Raw genomic sequence first — 20,463 nt, 5'->3', positions numbered from 1 at the left:
AAGGAACATTCTAGAACCCTATAGGCAGTGGACAGTTTTGGAGACTCCTTTGAGGGTTCCAGAATTAATCCATGTAACATATAAGATAGTGATGTGAATCGGGGTTAATTCTCATTATTTAATTTATTCAAATTTGGGTTATCATGTTACCACCACTACTTTATAAAGGGGCCTAGGGGTGCTCATATTTCCATCCTTCATATCCATCTTGAAAGACTGGAAATTTTTTCCTTCCCCTACCTCTCATCTCTCTGCTTAGTTTGTATGGTTCTTGACTTTTGGGTATGAGCCATTAGAGACACTCTACTTTGGGTACTAGTCCTTCAAGAGCTACTAAGGATCAAAGAAATAAAGCTTCAAGGACAAATCAGATTTATCAAAAGGTTAGTGTTTCGACCCCATTTGTTATAGCTTATTAGGTTAGTTTTAAAAGTATGTTGCTATAATAATGTACACTTAGGATGATTTTTGTTTGTTTCAGCTACAATAATCTAGTGTATGGTTGCATAGAAAACCCAACACTCATTTCTTATAGTTTCAACTGACATATACCCACTTTTTGCTTAGGGCTACAATGAGATCTATTTACAACGACAAATTGACCTAAAAGTACACATGGATCAAGCCCAAAAAATATCATGAACCGAACTACATTTTTAGAGCATATGCTGCAGACTTACACTCATTTTTCTCAGTAGTTGCAATGAGATCAAAGAGATGATCATGTTCAATAAGTTAACAATATCCTTTTTTCACAATTGAAAAAACAAAACTCAACAATATCACATCCTAATTCCATGATTTAGGTTCTATAAATGTGAGGTATGACGTCACGAAAATGTTAAACCATAAGCTATATGAACCGTGATGAGTTATGACCTTTAATAACACATTACATATAGGACATCTATATATATATATATATATATATATATATATATATATATATATATATATATATATTCTAAATAAAAGTTATATATAATATGCTTGACTTAATGAGACGATTTTTAAGAGGTGGTGTCAATTAGAATCATTTCCATGATACAATACCAAAGCTACTTCTATATACTAAACTTTTGTGCTTGTTACTATGGTGAAGTTTTGCTTATTGGTTTTGAAAACCGAAGACAACATTGAAATGGTCATTCTATAAGTTTGATGGTTCAACTGGTCTTACTAGTCGGAACGGTCCCAAAAACCAAAATAACCGGATATATATATATATATATATATATATATATATATATATATATATATATATATATATATATATTCTCTTAAGACATTAAACTTAAAAAGTGAAACAATCCTAATAATTTATGTATATCTCTAGCTAATGAAAAAAATCTAAAGGTATTAGATTGTTTTGATTGAGAGAGAGCAGAAGCCTTCATGGTGATCGTTAATGACAATATTCATAACTAGTTTATAACCCGTGCGAACCATAATTATAAAATTTATTAAACTTTCATAGTAAAAACTCAAAATTATTAATCAGTTATTTTAAATAAACTAGTAATTAAGAGATATTTTTTAGTTATATAAAATTATGATCGTTGATTTAAACTAATACGTGAAATTATATCACCTTATAATCTGTATTAATTTTATTTTAACTTTTATTTTTATATTATTAATTTAACGTAATTAGAGTGCAATATTAAACATTTGAAATTTGAAATGGAGAATCAATAGATTGACAAGTGACATGACATTAATCAGGTGGCGTAGTAGGGTGACACATGACAAAAGAAGAATAAACTTATTCTTTTATTAGAATATGGAGATTACGATATCGTATAAATACCAAAGAGGATTAGATAAGTTTATAAAAGTAATCGCAATGATGCATAAGGTTATAGACAGCGATGCCAAGCTTGCCACACTTCACTTATGCGCTAACTAGGATTTGCCACTCTACTTCGTATTTTTGTTATTTACAGGGCGTAGGTTGCTATATTAGAATTGCTAATTTTTTAAAAAATTAAATAATATTTAAAATTATAATTTCAAACAAATTATTTTTATAAAACCTAAAATTTCATTAAGATAGAAAGTAAAATTAAATCACAAAAGCAAAAAAGAAAAAAAAAATATATATATATATATATATATATATATATATATATATATATATAAAATTTAAATTTACAAAACTTAGAAAATTAAAACATGAAACATAGAAATTTAAATAACGACCTAGATGATATCTTTTTTCAAAATCTCTTCTTTGGCTTTTAACATGATTTTTTTTTTCGCGTCAGCAAGATTTTATATGAAACTAGGTGATGAATTCTATACAAAGTTTGTAGTGCACATCAGGTCAACCATAATGGGAGCTGTATGACCGTTTGATGGATTAAATGTTAATATAATATAGACGAGAGAAAATATGGAGTTGGATGGCCATTGAACTGTTCAATAGAATTGTAATGAAAATTAATGATTTATTTAAGAATTAAATTGAATGTGTATATTATCTTTGCTACATAGCAATCTGTACAACTCTCCATAGGTTTAATCCAATGGAGATGGCCTCATCCCACTACTTAGTGGTAGCTATTGGTAGTGGTGGATTATGGTGCAAACAATGAAACCAATGTGCAATACATTTCTCTCTCTCTCTCTCTCTCTCTCTCTCTCTATATATATATATATATATATATATATATATATATATATATATATATATATATATATATATAAAAGAGGGTTTTAGTGGTGGGTATACCAATTTTTTAATGGTTGTGTGTGGTAATAATGTGACATCTAACACTAAAATGATTAGTGATTGATATAAAATGATTAGCGATGGATATAACATATGGTCTTTTTATAATTTCAAAGTTATTGATCTACTACCATCGATAATTTAAGATGTGAATATGAAAGTTTTCCTGACAAAGAATGACGTTTAACTAACTAATTAATAATATTTTGGTCAATGTCATGTGCAGTTGTAAATAAACATTTAAATATAATTGCTGAAACTCATAAATGAATAGGGAAGTTTACGAATTTCTTTATATTTTAATATGGGACTTTCTTGGAAAAGAAGTTGATTAGCAAAGCTATAAATATATGTTTCAAACCCTCTCTTTAAAGAACATCTCTTCATCCCTAGCCATTTTTTTAAACTACATACTTTTCGCAATCAAAAATGGGTTTTGGCCGATTGCTTGCTTTAGTTTCTAATGTAAAATGCTTTGGCAGATCAATATCTCTTAGTGACAGAAGTTATCACAGTGATGTGCCAAAAGGTCATCTTGCAGTGTACGTTGGTGAAACCCAGAAGAGGCGCTTTGTTGTCCCAATATCTTACTTGGATCAACCATTGTTTCAAGTCTTGTTGCGCCAATCTGAGGAAGAATTTGGGTTTGACCACCCAATGGGAGGTCTAACCATTTCCTGCAAAGAAGATGAATTTGTGAAGCTTACCACCCTGTTGAAAGCTTCATGATAGTTCTCGAATCTAATTGCTGTAATTGCACGTCCTCATTAACGAATTCTTGTAGAGTCCGTGGTGAACTTACACCATGTTTGGGTAAATGTATACATGTATATCTTGAACTTTTTTACAGTTTTTTTGTAATGTAAAAGAGACTATAAATACATTCTTTGTTATTGTAATTCATATGCAGAAAGTATTTTGTAATGGTAAAGCATTTAAATTGTAGATCCACAGCTCCATGAAATGTGAATCTAATGAGAACAAGTAATTCATCCCGACAAATGCGAATTTGGACACATGGCTCGTACCATTGAAAGTATGAAACCTATAAGCTCTAGTACCACTTGTCGGCAAAATTACAAATGTGGCTGAAAGTACCTTAAAAATCTACTAAACAAAAGACACTAATTTATGATTATTTACGACTTTTCATGTGACTTCAAGTTCATAAATTAAGTTGTCTCCCGGTTACAATTTTTCTCGAGGATTGGCTAAAGCGATACCCCATTTACCATTTAGACGCTATATATAGTTTTTAAAGTATTTTTATTGGTTAGAATTGCATTGTTTTTTAAAAAAAATCATTAAAAATAATTACTTATAGATTGACTTTTGATAAAGATATAGTGTCTAAAAAGTGTCTTAATAGCACCACCCTTTTTCTCCACGCGGCTTGCATGCATGACATCAAGTCGGCAAATGCAAGTTGAGTACCGATGTATGATGACCTTTTGTTTCATGTGTTAGCTTATAATGAATAACAGATTTTTCACATGTTCAATGTTCTTTACAGCTCCTTTAGACCACCGTTAAATGGAAAAATCTATGGTTTTCGCTTTTTTTAGATCCGCATGAACATTAAGTCAAAGTGGTCGGCTGAAAATGAATCAAGTGCACAGTAATATAGTGTGTAGCAATATATCCGGAAACGACTATCAACAAAGTTACAAAGGACTTCGAGTCGTCTGAGTTGATATGCCGATATGGTCGTATATGCATTAGTGGGAACGTGAGTGCCTTCGAAAGCAAGTATGCTTCAGATGTTTATAACTCTTAAATTATCCGAGTGGGGTCATTTGCTTGCAATTAAGCACCGGCAGAAATTAAAGCACGTGGCCAAATCCTTTCATTTGGCAACCCTAATTCAATTCGAAGTTTTCTCGTTATTGGCACGCATGTGAGCCTCCAATCTGATTCAATATTCATGTTGTTTCTAGCTAGTATATAGTATATCACAACAAGAATTCGGAGTATTAGGGACGACGATTTTTGGGACGACAAAAGCAATAGCGGCGACACCAGACTTGACGCGCTGTATGTCGCCGCTAAAACCCCACAGCCGTCGCTATTACCGGCGTCGCTAAAGATAACCACCGGTGATCCGTCGGAGATACTCTACTTTCAATCGTGACCCTTGGTTTGCCAAATAATCCAACGGATAGGGTTTGTTCCTGTGATAAGGCATTAGAGACGATGCTTTTAGCGGCGACATGTCGCCGCTAAAGGGGGCGATCCGTTGACTCACCATTAGACGAAATCTGGCCCTACAATTCCAACCCAATCCAACGGTTGATAATTGCCAAAAAGTGCGCCTATGATTCCCTCCATTTTATTGCCGCAAATAGCCCCATGTCATCGTGCGCATGTAAATAAAAAAGAGGAATTTGTTGATCCATTGGTTGAAGAACAATATGTAAGTTATTATTATTACTTAAAAATGAAGTAGATTGTTGAATTTTTTTTTTTTAGTTTTAACGTATATTAACAATCTTTGTGAAATACAGAATGCCTTAGTTGCTGAGGTTGCTCTACAGACTCATCACATAGCCGACTCTGGTGGTGATCCAGACACCATTGATTGGATCGCAATATTTGAGAAGGTGTTGGGTACTCGAAGGGGGCATGTGAGAGGCATTGGGCCTAAAGCTTCTTCAGCTGCGGGTACAAGTGTTTCATCCCAATGGCAGTCACAGTCAAAAGCATCGCAACCAACACAGGTAGTTGTTAAATTCTTAAAAAAATTGGTTGCTTTGTTATATTGTTAAGAATTTAATGTATTTGTAGTAATTTTTGGTAGCTCGGTAGTTTCTTAAATTGTTATAGACTTAATTGATTTGGTGCTTTGATGGTTTGATAGTTTGTTGAATTGTTCATAACTTATTTGTTTGTGACTTAATTGTAGGATGTTGATGTGAATGCTTTTCTTCAAAACCCGACATTTGTGACGGCCATTGGAGACATTATTCGCTCGTTTAAAAACCAAGTCAACGAGGAAAACAACGATTGGAAGGACGGCGGGGAAGACGAAGACAACTAGTATTTCTTGTTTTATGATATGGAGGATGCTATTTTTGATTTGGAAAATAGTTTATGTATGATATATATTAAACGTTTGTTTGAGATTTATTAGATATGGTATGTTTGATGTTTGTTTGGAAAATAGTTTATGGAATATGGTATTTTTGATGTTTTTACATAATGTGGTATGTATTTATATATGTATTTTTATCAAAACAGCATTTTATAATATATATAAATTAATATCATAAAAAATAAGTTTTTCTCAAAAAACAAAAATACAATTAGCAGCGACGCCTTTAGAGACGACTACTATCAATTGTGACGACGTGACCTCCGGCGAGTATTGCCGGAAAAATCCTACCGGTGGCCGGAATATTAATAGGGACTACACTATTTGAGACGACATTGGTGTATTAGGGACGACAATTATTAGCGACGACAGTATTGGAGACGACATGGGCTATTAGCTATGAGCCAACTGCGGCGACACATTAGCGACGATATCTCGTCGCTAATAGCATTAGCGACGGCAGAGATGATCAATTGCGACGACTTTTGTCGCGGCTAAAGGTTAGTATTTTTGTAGTGGTATATTCACATTATAACCATTATTTCATCTTCTTATATATATATATATATATATATATATATATATATATATATATATATATATATATATATATATATATATATATAACCAACTCCATACGCTACAAAAAACACGAGCATTAGTGGCGACACACATCGCCGCTGTAAGGTCGTCATTGTTGCTTTGCTACAAATGCTTCATATGTCACCGTTAATGCTCTCTTTCGCTGCAAAATGATATGTCATCCCCACGCTCTCTGTCGATTAGTTCCAAATCAATGGATAGGGTTTACTCTTTTGTTTATGCAGATCATGATTTTCCACCAATAGTGGCGACGTCGTTATCGGCAACGCACATTGTTAGCGATGACATGTAACCCGCAAATTCCGTGTCGCTGCTAATATAACTTAAATGGAACATGTCAGAAAAACGAGGTTTTTCAATTCTAGCGAGTCGTATATACATTTTCATTTTCCAAAATGGAGACATATACCGAAGGAAAAGTTTGTCCTTTCATCAACATATTGCTTCTATTAGATTATTAATCGGACCTTTTTTAATTAAAAAGGGACTTATAATTTTCAGTTGACTAAAAAATACATTGGAAACTTGTTCTCATGACGGAGAAGTATTATTTTAATTGTTTTCCTCATTTTGATGTGCGAGGATAATTAAAGATACCTTAAGACATATAATTGCGTGCTCCAATGATTAGTCTTTTATCGAGCTATACGCGTTTTGTTTATATTTATTTTTTGTTAATGATTTATTTACGTTAAATACATTCTTGGAAATATGAGCAAAGCAGGCTTCACCTTTCCAGCATACGTTGCCAAGTCTCGTCTATGCTATAAATACATGTCCCGAACCCTTCTCAAACTACAAGTATTCTATTCGATTCAATTGGTAGAAATCTACTTCGCAATCGTGTTCTTTAATTCAAGAACTTTACATCTTAGAAAAAAATATATATTCTCACTCTCCAATTCATGGGTCTTATGAGGTTGTCTGCGTCGTTAGTTTTTGGAGTGAAAAGTTTCAGCAGATTGAATACTACTCGCAACAAAAATTATCGATGGGATGTGCCGAAAGGTCACCTAGCAGTGTATGTTGGCAAAAACAAGAAAAGGCGTTGTGTCATCCCAGTATCATACTTGGAACAACCACTATTCCAAGACTTGCTGCGTCAATCTGAGGAAGAGTTTGGGTTTGATCATCCAATGGGAGGCCTAACCATTTCATGCCAAGAAGATGAATTTTTCAAGCTCATAAGCAAATTGCATGTTTCATTATATATTGTAGACCAACAATGAGTGTTTTTTTCTCCGGACCCTCTTGATAAATTAAAGTCATGCAAAAAAGGTGTAAGTACTTAGTTGATAGAAATGTTTCGAATTTTGTTTACACAAGGGGCATTTTGCATTCAAAACACATAGAAATGTCTATTTTATTTGTATTATGGTTTTGCAAAAGTCACAGTATTTGGTAATGTGTATATTGATATCCTTTTATAATACAAAAATATAAATATTTAACGAAATTCAAAACAAACTTTCATAAGTTGTACGATCTTGTAAATCGGTTCTACCACCCCAACCCCACCTCCACTCCGCGCAAGCAAGGTTGGGGAAGTCCAACACGAAGCTTGGTGCAAATTTCTTCATATAGAGGATGAGGAAGAGTCTTTGTAAAAAAAAATATATGCTAATTAAACATGAGTCGTGTAGAGTTTTCTCCAGCCGCACATTTTAATGACCCAACTCGACGAGTCGGGGTGTCCCAACTCGACGCGTTGGCATAGGAAGTGAAAACCCTAATTTTCGGGTGTTGCATCCTATATAGAGGACCTAACTTCTTTGGCTGGCCTCCTTACCAGCCTCCCTTTCCCAGAGAAAACCCTAGAGTCGTTTTCCTTCTTGTATAGTGACTAGTGTGAGCTTAGGAGTGTTTGTTGGTAGTTCTTGAAAGGAGTCTTGAAGAGTGAAGCACCTAGCTTGGAGGAGTGACTCTAGGTCTAGAAACTCTTCATCAGAGGCTACATCTTTGAGGTATAAAGCCGTCACCTTGGCATGTAGTTTATTAGATCTCTTTTCTTGAAGTTTTAGCATGATTTTGGGACTTTAGTTGAGTTGTCCAAGAAGAAGAGGTTTCCAGGGGTTGATGGAGTAGATCTGATCCCTATATGACCTCTTGAGGCTGAAAGTTGCAAACTTTAATCGCCTCCATGTCCCATTCATGCAATATGTCCATTATGAAGCCAAAAATAGACCTTACAGGGTGTTTCTAGCATGCATGGACGTAAATTTGGAAACATTACGTGATTTGTCCACCTTGGGACATCATATTTGTATTTGTGAGCATCGTAATGGAAGTTAGGGGCCTAATGGGTCAAGACCCTCTTTAAAGAACCAGGGTTTCGGGTTTTAAGCCTTATGGGTGGTTCTTTAAGGGTAAAGTTGGAAACTTTACCCTTCTAGAGAACATTATGGAAGGGATCTCAGGTTTGGAATCCTTGGATTCAAGAAAAATGGCTTAATGCATTAAGTGGGTTGGCAGACTGGAGAACTCGACGAGTTCGTAGGGGAACTCAGTGAGTTGGTTTGGGTTTGTCATAATTTTGGCAGATAAAGGGGAAAACTCAACGAGTTATAGGGAAACTCAAGGAGCTGGATCATGATATCGCGATTCTGCCTTTTAAGGGAACTCGACGAGTTGGTTCAACTCGAGGTGTTGACTTTGACTTTGACATTGACCAAGGTTGACTCTTAGGGTTTGAAGTCTTGTGTTGAATTTAAGGAGTTTCTTATGTTTATGGATTGAGTGGAGCTGATACTCAGAGCTGGGACCTATTCAACTACTGCCAGTATTTGAGGTGAGTCTTCTCACCACACTCATGGGTCGAAGGCACGAAGGACAGCCCATTATTTGACATGATATGGTTATATAGCATGGTAAATGGTATGTTATTTGATTTACATAGAGGCTTACGTGAAGACCGTGGGGGGAGCCCACGACACTTGTCAAGACCATGGGGGATCCTATGGCATGAGGATATAAGACCATTGGTGTAGCCTATAGAATTCTGTTAAAGACGATGGAGGGAGTCCATGGAAAATTGTATGTATATGTATGAGCATGAAATTATGTGATTATATGTTTTGTGTGATTGGGAAACTCACTAAGCTTGTGCTTACCGTTTATTTATATGTTTCAGGTACTTTCATTGATAAGGGCAAGGGCCCGACTTGATGATGAGGCATGCATTCTCAGGTGTTTTCACATTTGGCCCTTTGTACTTTGAATTTTCAAAATAACATTGATATGTATTGGGATTTTTATATTTACTGGTTGATGTTATGAAAACAAAAGTTTAAAATTTTTATGAAAATTGGGTTGTTACAAGTGGGTATCAAAGCCTTGGTTTGAGAGATCCAGACATACTTCTAGGTGTGTCAGAACTCAAACTGAGGGTGTGATAATACTTGTTTTTCAAAAAGAAACCGAAGTTTAATTTCTTGAAAACGATTTTGTAAGAAAAACAGGAGAACGCAATGCATGTAATCGGATGAGCTCAAGTAAGTATTCCCAATATTTTAGTCATACTGTGGTGTGTATGTATATATGTATATATATATATATATATATATATATATATATATATATATGGAAATTTATTTGTATGGATTATTTGCTAAGTGTATGCTTTCAAAGTTGTACATGTTTAGGATTACATAGTCCTAGAATGAGGGAGTCTGCCTTATTCATGTTCCTTGTTTTGTTGTGGTTTAGGGTAGCAGTTTTATTTGACATTCTATGTAATTCTCTTTGTACATAATTTGCATGCATAGGGCAACCTGTTATGATTGATCGGGATTTCTGGTTTGGTAAGGGATGAAAATCCTGGCACAGCCTAGGATCAAAGTCTATGCTATGTTTATGAGTTATGATTTGTGATTGGATGATTTCGGGATATCAGGTATGGCCTTGGGGAAGGTACAGGTAGGTGTGGAAGGTAGTATTGGGACCGTAATATAGAAAGCATAGGACCTTTACCCGAAGCAATGACAGACCTTGTAGTTCTTAGGAGTCTGTTGAGGAGGAATCCTTTTCGAATTCATTATCTTAGTTATTTGTGACTATTTTCAGTTGAGTATGGTGATGATAATGCGAGGTTCACAATCAGGATCAGGGTCAGGTTCGGGCTCTAGTGTAGAGCCCGTGGATGAGAGGTTGCACGATGTTATCACAATTGAGTTTACTCATGGCATCCATGACGCTACCCTAGTGATTTTCAATTCCGTGAAGGAGGGCATCATGGAGATCATGAAGGAGAGGCTTAGGTCCTTTCGAGCTGAGATTGTTGCAGGTCAGATTGGGGCCCGAGCTCCCTCGTTCAAGGAGTTCAAGGTGTGTGGAGCGCCTGAGTTCTTTGGGGTGCAGGTTCCCATCAATAGCCGACTCTGGGTGGCAGACATGCAGAATGCCCAACGCACGAGTTCTTGGCCCCATGTGGCCAAGGTGGGGTTCGCATCTTCTATGTTGAGGGATCGGGCACAAGACTGGTGGGAGGAGATGACCCATGAGGTGGGATCAGTCGGGGTAGCTGAGATGACTTGGGAGGAGTTTGTAAGGAGGTTTGATCGAGAGCTCGCACCACCCATTGAGGTGCAACGATTCGTGAGAGAGTTTCAGGATTTATAGTAGACTATTGAGACTGTGGCGGATACCACCGCCAAGTTTCGAGAGAGGGCACTTTTGGTTCCGCAGTACGATATGGATGAGGAGATGAAGAAGACTAGGTATCACTCCATGCTGAGAGATGATATTCATGAGTTTGTGAGTTTTTCGGGAGGCGAGACCTTGAATGAGATGGTGGAGAAGGCCCGGGAATGGGAGATTGAGTTAGAGCTCCACACGAAGCGAAAGCCAGAGTAGGTTCAGGCAGTAGCAGGTCAGGCCAAGAAGCCTAAGAGCTCCGATCCTCCCAGCAGGGCCTTGGCCATTGTGCCAAGTGCAGTAAGTCGCACAGTGGAGCCTGTCAATCACCGAGCTTTATTTTTTTCCACTGCAACCATACCCGTCATAAGAAAGTCGACTATCTGAGGTTAGTTATGGGGAGGAGGAGCTGTGGCGGTGCCTGTGCCCGTCACGATGAGGATAACAGATGGCCGCCCGATCCAGGCGGAGGCTCCTATGGTGAAGAGCCGCACATTTTAGCTGACTACTGAGGAAGCCAGAGCAGTGCCAGATGTCGTGAATGATGTGTAATTTCTTTTGGCTTGTTTATTTTACTTTTATGCTTATGTTGTTATGCTTTTGTATAGAGACCTTTCTGGCCGCGCATTTCAGCTGACTACTAAGGAAGCCAGAGCAGTGCCAGACGTCGTGACTGGTGTGTGAAGAGCCACGCTTTCCAGCTGACCACCGAGGAGGCTCGGGCAACACCGTACGTCATGGATGGTACGTGTTTATTCTTCTTTTCTCTATGTTGTTCGAAGTGCTTATATATATATATATATATATATATATATATATATATATATATATATATATATATATATATGTATGAATCATGTTGTATAGGGACCTTTTGGGTCAACGGTATGTCGGCTCATGTTTTGTTGCATTCGGGTGCTACCCGATCTTTCGTCTCTCTTGCGCTTAGAAAGAAATTCCAAGACACGTCGGGGACTTTGGATACCCCTCTCGAGGTGGAGATTGCAGATGACCGCACTGTGAGTGTTGCGAGAGTATATCGGGACTGTTTCCTAAATGTGAATGGCTAGAGGTTTTGAATTGATTTAGTTCCGATACCGCTGCGAGGATTGAAGGTGATTGTTGGGATGAACTGGTTAGGGGACAACAGGGCCATGATTGATTGTGAGCATCAGTTGGTCAGGGTACGAACCCCAAGTGGGGGAGAATTGGTTATTCATGGTGAGAGGGCATCGCAGGGCCTGATCCTTTGTTCGACCGCGAGGGCTAGGAGGTTTTTGCAGCATGGCTGCACGGGATTTCTGGCTTGTGTTTCGGATACAAGAGTAGAGACCGTGATAGATATGAACAGTATGGCAGTGGTACAGGATTTCTGGGACGTTTTTCGCAAAGAGTTACCAGGACTGCCTCTAGAGAGGCAGGTGGAGTTTCGCATTGATTTAGTGTCGGGTGCGGCTCCGATAGCCAAGGCACCGTATCGGTTGCCACCACCTGAGATGCATGAGTTATCTACACAACTTCAGGAACTCCTAGACCGAGGTTTCATCCGTCCTAGCAGTTCTCCCTGGGGAGCACCGATCCTTTTCATGAAAAAGAAGGATGGATCGCACAAGATATGCATTGATTATAGGGAGCTGAATAAACTGACGGTGAAGAACCGTTATCCTTTACTAAGGATCGATGACTTATTCGATCAGCTGTAGGGCACGTCTTGGTTCTCCAAGATTAATCTTCGGTCGGGGTATCACCAGATGATGATTCGGGAGGAGGATATACCGAAGATGGCTTCAGGACTAGATATGGGCATTATGAGTTTGTGGTGATGTCGTTTGGGCTCATCAATGCCCTGGCAGCATTCATGGATCTCATGAACCGGGTATGTAGGCCGATGCTGGATTGGTCAGTGATCGTTTTTATTGATGATATTCTGGTCTACTCTAAGACCAAGGAGCAGCACGAGCAGCATTTGAGGGAGGTATTTGAGACCCTAGGGTTTGAGAAACCATCTGCAAAGTTATCCAAATATGATTTCTGGCTGCGGGAAGTACAATTTTTGGGGCATGTCATCAATCAGGAGGGGATTTCAGTTGACCCAGCCAAGGTAAAGGCTATGATGCGATGGGAGGTACCGAAGAATGCCTCACAGATTCATAACTTCTTGGTTATAGCGGGCTATTATCGTAGATTTATTCAAGATTTCTCCAAGATCGATGTTCAATTGACCCACTTGACTAAGAAGAATGTGACCTATCAGTAGGATGAGGATCAACAGATGGCGTTTGAGACCCTGAGACGAAGATTATATGAGGCTCTAATTCTAGTACTACCCGAGGGGTTGGATGATTTAGTAGCGTACCGTGATGCATAGATTTCGGGGTTGGATGTGGTATTGATGCAGAGGGGGAACGTGATTGCTTATGCCTCAAGGCAGTTGAAGCCTCATGAGGCGAATTACCCCACGCATGACTTGAAATTGGGGGTGGTGGTGTTTGCCCTCAAGATCTAGAGGCACTATTTGTATAGGGTGCGGCTCACAATTTATACCGATCACAAAAGTCTAGTATTTGATGGATCAGCAGAACCTCAATATGCGGCATATAAGATGGTTGGATGTGCTAAAAGATTATGAATGCGAGATCTTATACCATCTAGGGAAGGACAACGTGGTGGCCAATGCATTGAGCCGCAAGACGGAAGGGTCCCCAATTAGGGATATTTGTATGAGGATGAATGTGATTTCTCCCTTATTAGACATGATCAGAGGGGCCCAGGTTAAGGGGGCAAGGAGAGAAAATTGGAAATTGGAGAAAATTCGGGGTCAGTATCCTTTGTTTGTTAAGGATAGCCGCAGTCTTTTGACGCAGTGTAGACGAGTATGGGTGTCGGTATCAGGAGGAGTAAGGCAGAGGCTATTAGAGGAGGTGCACAAGTCCAAGTTTTGTAAACACTCAGGGGCGACAAAAATGTATAAGGACTTGAGGCTGAGCTATTGGTGGCCCAACATGAAGCGGGAGATCGTCTGGTTCGTTGAGTGGTGCTTGACCTGTAGGAAGGTCAAGGCCGAGCATCAGCGGCCTCATGGCAAGGTTCTGCCGTTACCCATTCTCATGTGGAAGTGGGAAGAGATCATTATAGACTTCATTACGAAGCTACCAAGAACAATGAGGAGCTTGGATTCCATACGGGTTATCGTGGACAGACTGACAAAGAGTGCCCATTTCAGCCTGATCTCTGAGAGTATATCCATAGAAAAGTTGGCGGACATTTACGTTCGAGAAGTGGTGGCTGGGCACGAGGTGCTAGTATCAGTGGTTTTTGATAAGGATGTTTGGTTTACATCCAGGTTCTGGAAGAAGTGTCACGAGGAACTGGGCACTCCGTTGCATTTCAGTACGACATATCACCCTCAGACTGACGGTCAGAGTGAGAGGACGATCCAGACACTGGAGGACATGTTGCGTGCATGCGTGCTGCACTTTGGAGGGAGTTGGGACACTTACCTCCCATTGGCAAAGTTTTCATACAATAACAGTTATCATGCCAGTATTGGTCGGGCTCCATTCGAGATGTTATATGGATGGAGGTGCAGGACCCCGGTGTGTTGGGACAAGGTTGTACACCGGGTCATGGGGAGCACTGAGGTAGTGCTCAAGAACATTGGATTAATCCAACAGGTGCATGATCAGTTGCGAGTTGCACAGAGCCCTCAGAAGAGTTATGCAGACCGATGGTGCTCGGATCTCGAGTTTCAGGTAGGGGATTTCATACAGTTGAAGGTGTCGCCCTAGAAAGGGATTATCAGGTTTCGGAAGTGGGGCAAGTTGGGGCCTCGGTTCATAGGACCGTTTGGGATTACAGCCCGAGTGGGAAAGGTGTCATATCGTTTAGAGCTTCTAGAGAAGCTTAGTCAGATACACAATAACTTACATGTGTCTCAGCTTCGGAAGTGTATTACTGAAGAGACCGCAGTAGTTTCTTGTACGACATTCAGGTGGATGGGAGCCTGAATTATGTCGAAAAGTCGGTCGCCATCTTAGATAGGAAGACGAAGGTTCTTCGCAACAAAGAAGTGATCTTGGTAAAGGTGCAATGGCAGAACCGGAAGGGCTCCAAATGGACATGAGAGCCGGAGGAGGAGATGCGGGAGCGTTACCCTGGTATGTTCACAGTTGCGGACTTCAAGGACGAAGTCTAGTCCAAGTGGGGGAGAGTTGTAACGCCCAAAAATCAGGTATGTCTTGAAACCCTAAGGAAATTATATTTGCATCGATGGTCCCTTATGTACGCGGGGAGTACTTAAGTGTACGCTTGGCGTACTATGCATGGCTGGTCGCGGGAAGAATTGTGGTATGCTTGGCGTACCAAGCCTTACGCGGGGTGTACGCGCCAGAGGTGAAAAACCCTAATTGTCGGACATGAGGCCTATTTAAACGATCTTGAGTACCTTGGACTTAACCCCAGACAGCCTCCATAGCCATAGAGCGTCCTTGTACCCCTGAGAACCTTGTGAGATCATTCTTGATCTTAAAAGAGTACATTTGTGACCTTTTAGTGTTCATTGCAAGAAGAAGAAGTGGTCAAGCAAGTTTGGAACGTGTAGGTGCATCAATATCATGCATCAAATTCACCTTACAAAGCTTCTGGAGGTAAAAAGCTTGCATCTTTCCATCTAAAACCTTAGATTTAGCTAGGGTTTTCTAGTTTAGTCCATTTGATTGGTATTGGACCTCTTTTGATGAGTTAAGCAACTCCATAAGATGAGGATGGCGGATCTGAGGTCCCTTGGTCATTTAGAAGCATAAAAATGGGATCTTGATGGATGTATAGGTCTCATGCATGGATTAAGGACCTTGGAAAGGTCTTAATGGAAGTGTTGGACGTTTATAAGGCATACAATGACATTAAGTTGGCAACTTTATGCCTTAGAAGGTTTTAGCAGACCTAGATCTAATTTTTTTCGTGAGGATATCGAGCATTAAGCACTTAATGGAGAAAGTGCTTAAACTCTTTGTACGCTGGGCGTAACCAGTTTTACGGGCCGCGTAGTCCCCAAACCCTCAGTACGTTGTGCGTACCAAGATGGTACATTGGGCGTACGCAGTAGCAGTTAGTGTTGGGTTTTGAGCATTCTAACACTCCTAACTGTACATGCAACCCTAAATACCTTGGATCTATGTTTTCTCTATTATACATGCAAATAAGAACTTCCAAGGTATTATCCTAATCTAGCATACAAAATAATGAGTGTAACAAGATATAATACATACCTCTTTCATGTAGAAAGTCTTCATGAAGCTTGAGTGCCTAGTGCCCCAAGTGTGACACCTCAAATGGTTCACACAACACCAAATACACTTGGAATAACTTGAGAGAAATCTACACTTCATGAAATCGGCTAGCCCTTCATATTCACACACTAGTGGCCGATTTTTGTCAAGAATAAGATCTTTATATAGTGTTACAATTAGGGTAAACCCTAATTGTCATGACTTTCCATTTCCTTGGATCCATGGGTTCAAATACACCATGGAGCATCCATGGACCATCCTATGGATTTTAGCCCAACTTGATTATCCATGGAGCATCAGCCCACTATACAAGTATGGATGATTTACACAATCAACCCATATATTTAATTAGTCTTCGTTTGATCACTTAATTAATTCTAGATTAATTCTTGATCAATACTAATTAAATAATCTTATTGTTCTTATTATTAATATAGTATAACTTATAATATATTAATAACCATAAGTGTCTTATTTCTCTCATTATAGTCTATCCAAATGCATGATGCCATGCAACCCAAATGGACCATGTCGGGTCAGGTCAAGTCTTACCAATTATAGTTATGGACTTAGACATTAATCCAACAGTCTCCCACTTGGATAAGTCTAAAACTATTATTGCGTATGACTTCAGGAACCAACTGGCAATCGTAGCTCTCAAAAGCTTCTGTCGAACTCTGACCTTGTAGATGAACTCTGACCTTTGTCAATGACTTGTCCATTAGATAAGGGATCATATATTCCTCCATTCTAGATATCATATGGACTGAGACATGGATTATAATCATTCTCTCTGTCCATTTGTTGTTTCCCGATTTCCGATTTATGACGACTGACTAATTGAACAAATCAAATCAGTCCTGGCCCGGCCGAGCACTTCCATTTGTCATCATCAAATCATCGAGGGGCCCACAAATATCACTTTTATCCCGAAGGTAAAAGGAATGGATAAACTTCGACTCATATGGCTTGTTCTACTACTTGTTGAATCATACACAAAGACACGTTTTATAGCACCGAGTTACCAAATGCGTTTTTGTGCAATCAATGTACAACCAACTCATAGTAAAAACTCATATATCTAGGTTTGAAGAATATATAAGATATTATCGTCTCATGATCACTCGTGATAAAATCCAAGTGATTCCAATGAGCGCGGGTTGAATCCAATACTCAGAACTTATGAGCACTCATGAGTGTTGTAGCCCTTTGTCCAACACCTTAGACCTCTACAAGCCAACCAATGACAGTCTTAATTCATATCTACTTCCAACATATGACCGATTGTGGATGGTTTGAACAACTTAGTCATTCCGGAAGAATAACCCAGTTTATTCGGGAAGTCAAAACATGAAAAGTGAAACAAAATAATAATTGAATCCAATATGGTATCAAAACCTACGAACATAAATAAAACACCTTTTATTTATCATCATATGATTACACATTATTCATTTTATACTGTTTCAGCAATCAACTTTATTCTTGAATTTAAAACAATAGTTGTCCCATGCTCCAAGCATGTACACTATGTTTTTCTAAACACTAGTCATGCCATACACCAAGTATACATACTATGTTTTTCTATGATCTTCACTTTGTGAACTAGATCAATTGAACATAACTCCAATGATCCTCTTTTCACAGTCCCAAATCCTTACTGCAAATGCAAGAATTCCAAATTCATTCCATTTACTGAAATCTGTTAGATTCTAAACTTATATGCATTGATCTTCTTGTAATGATTATGTACAAAGTCAGAAAGACTTGACAACGATCATTACAGAGTATTCCAAAGGAGATCAGCTCCTTGGAAACATCCATCTTGCATTAAGTTTCCTAATCTTAAACAGATTGAAAATTCTAACTTTGAAACATTTCCAGTTTCCATTTTGACTATCACTTCTGAACAAGAGTTGCCTCCTTACAGACTATGTCAATATGGTCCTTCCAGAATTATCACTATACTTCCAACTGTCCTTGAGCAACCAATCTTTAGTAAACCTTAGATTGTCCTCGACAATTGTTTAATCCTTTTAGTCATATCCAGTTCTAAACCTTTTCCCTTCTTAATGCCCTAGGCATTTGGAAAATTTTAGAAAGGATGAATATAGCACATGTAATCGATCATATATCCGAAGCATATGGGACACGATTTCATGATGTCTCACATAAAGACTAAACCAGTCTTTTGCTATAATATGTCCATTTCAATTTGCCAAGTTCTCATAATTCAGATTATGAAAAGGGATGTCGTAATCATAATAGAATTTTAGAACGCAAATAATGGACTCATATACAAAATTTCCTTATGTTGAGCCATTCCAACATGAAATTCATATATATCCTTGACTAAATGATTAAAACCTCACGATCTAAGCTTATAGATTTGAGATGAAGTATAATTTCCTCTCCCTTAATTATAGCAAAACAACTCTTTCCCAATTGAAACTTTTGTTTTCTATAATTAACATTGCTAACTTGCAATACTTATCATAATTATCATGCTCCCACTAACATGATGATTATTAGCATAACACTTATGCTCCCACTAGCTTTGACATGTACTTAGAAATCAGCTGACTTTCTTACCAAAGTTCAGATTTCTGATACTAGATTGTTTTGATAAAACTTTATCAAAATCATACACCTTCCCTTAGATAGCACACTTGTGTGTCTAAACAATTATGAAGAGGGATGTCGTAATCATAATGGTTAGACCTTTTTGCCACTTCTCACAAGTCCAAGTTAGTGTGCCGGTAAACCACACACGCTCCACTAACGACTTTGAGAATGCAAATATCACAATTGCTATCTAGTTAAATCTACTTAGTGAAAGTGTTTCCTCACCATCATTTTCATGAATCGGAGAGAAGCCTTATGACACTTAGATTTAATGGTGTATGTGTTCTTATCCATGTGAATTGTCAAAACCATAGTCACAAGGCAAGGATAATGATAAATCCAAACTCATATGGATTAAATTCAATCTTAACTTCTTGCCACCTGGCAGCTCAAGGGCCTGCCATTGCTTCCAAGTTGTTGTGCAACACATTGAGAACTCTAAGAAATCATATGCAAAGCCAACTTTAACTGAAATGGGCACAGAATATGTCAGTACGATAGGTTATAAACCTCAAGTTGTGTGCTAGTGAAGAACTTCAGGTTTTATTCTTGATTAGTTCTTGAGACTTTCAAGACCTTTAAGACTCCCACTGTCCTCTTGACATATAAGACTTTCTTGTCAGATATTCAAGAGATAGTGTGGATTCTAATCAAGACAAACACTTCACACAATTGGCCTAAGTTGGTCTTTGTTTTATCCAAAACATCACAACTTACCAATTTCAAATGTACAAGAGTAGAAAACTTTTACTCTTACATTTGACAAGTGTTTTAAACCTTCTTTAAGACATGTCACTCAAGTTACAATCTTGGAGTATGTCTCTAAGACTTGTATTGGAATGAAGTATGACTCATCTTCTTGATTTAACCATTTCAACAATTCAAGATCCCTATTCTTAGTCATAAGAATGCACTAAGATTTCCTTAGAGAACTAATTGTGCTATGGTTTCTTAATCATTAAGATGATCAAAAAACTGATACTAAAGTACTCTCCCATCTTTTCAGATTTGAGAAACTTTTATCCTTCTGCCTAATTTGATTCTTCTTATTTGCTCTGCCATACATTGGAACCTTTTCCAATGTCTCAGAGTTACACTTAAGCTTGTAAGTATAATCATGTTTACTGGGCTTTAGTAAACTATGAAGAATTTTGTGGTGGACTTAATCAGTGCACAAGAATGTGTACTCGATCCCTTAGTCCTTCACTTGACTCACACATCCATGTGAACAAGTAATTAGTCTTAATTTTCCAATACTTGAAAGTTCTCATTCATCATGCTATACAACTTGCATGATTCCAAGTTCCGGTCCAATTGAAACTTGGGTGATGGGAATCTTTCCTTATTTGGTAAATTTAGACATTACCACAAATGAAAGAATAAATTTCATATTTCCACTCTTGCTATTAATGGAATCATATAAGCAACAATTTTTCCTCAAATGCCATTGTAAGGATATTTTAAAATAAATAAAATCAAAAATTTTCTTT

General features: G+C 38.1%; 1 pseudogene; it reads left to right on the top strand.

The window, feature by feature from the left end:
* The first annotated feature begins 3,154 nt into the window (after positions 1–3,154).
* Positions 3,155–3,542, top strand: LOC145069142 (auxin-responsive protein SAUR21 pseudogene; annotated as a pseudogene).
* Positions 3,543–20,463: the final 16,921 nt, after the last annotated feature.

Source organism: Lactuca serriola, chromosome 8 (assembly GCF_051521515.1).
Source record: "Lactuca serriola cultivar US96UC23 chromosome 8, Lser_US96UC23_V15, whole genome shotgun sequence".
NCBI lineage: Eukaryota > Viridiplantae > Streptophyta > Magnoliopsida > Asterales > Asteraceae > Lactuca > Lactuca serriola.
Note: the sequence above shows the minus strand (reverse complement) of the source record. Positions and strands in the feature narration are given on the sequence as shown.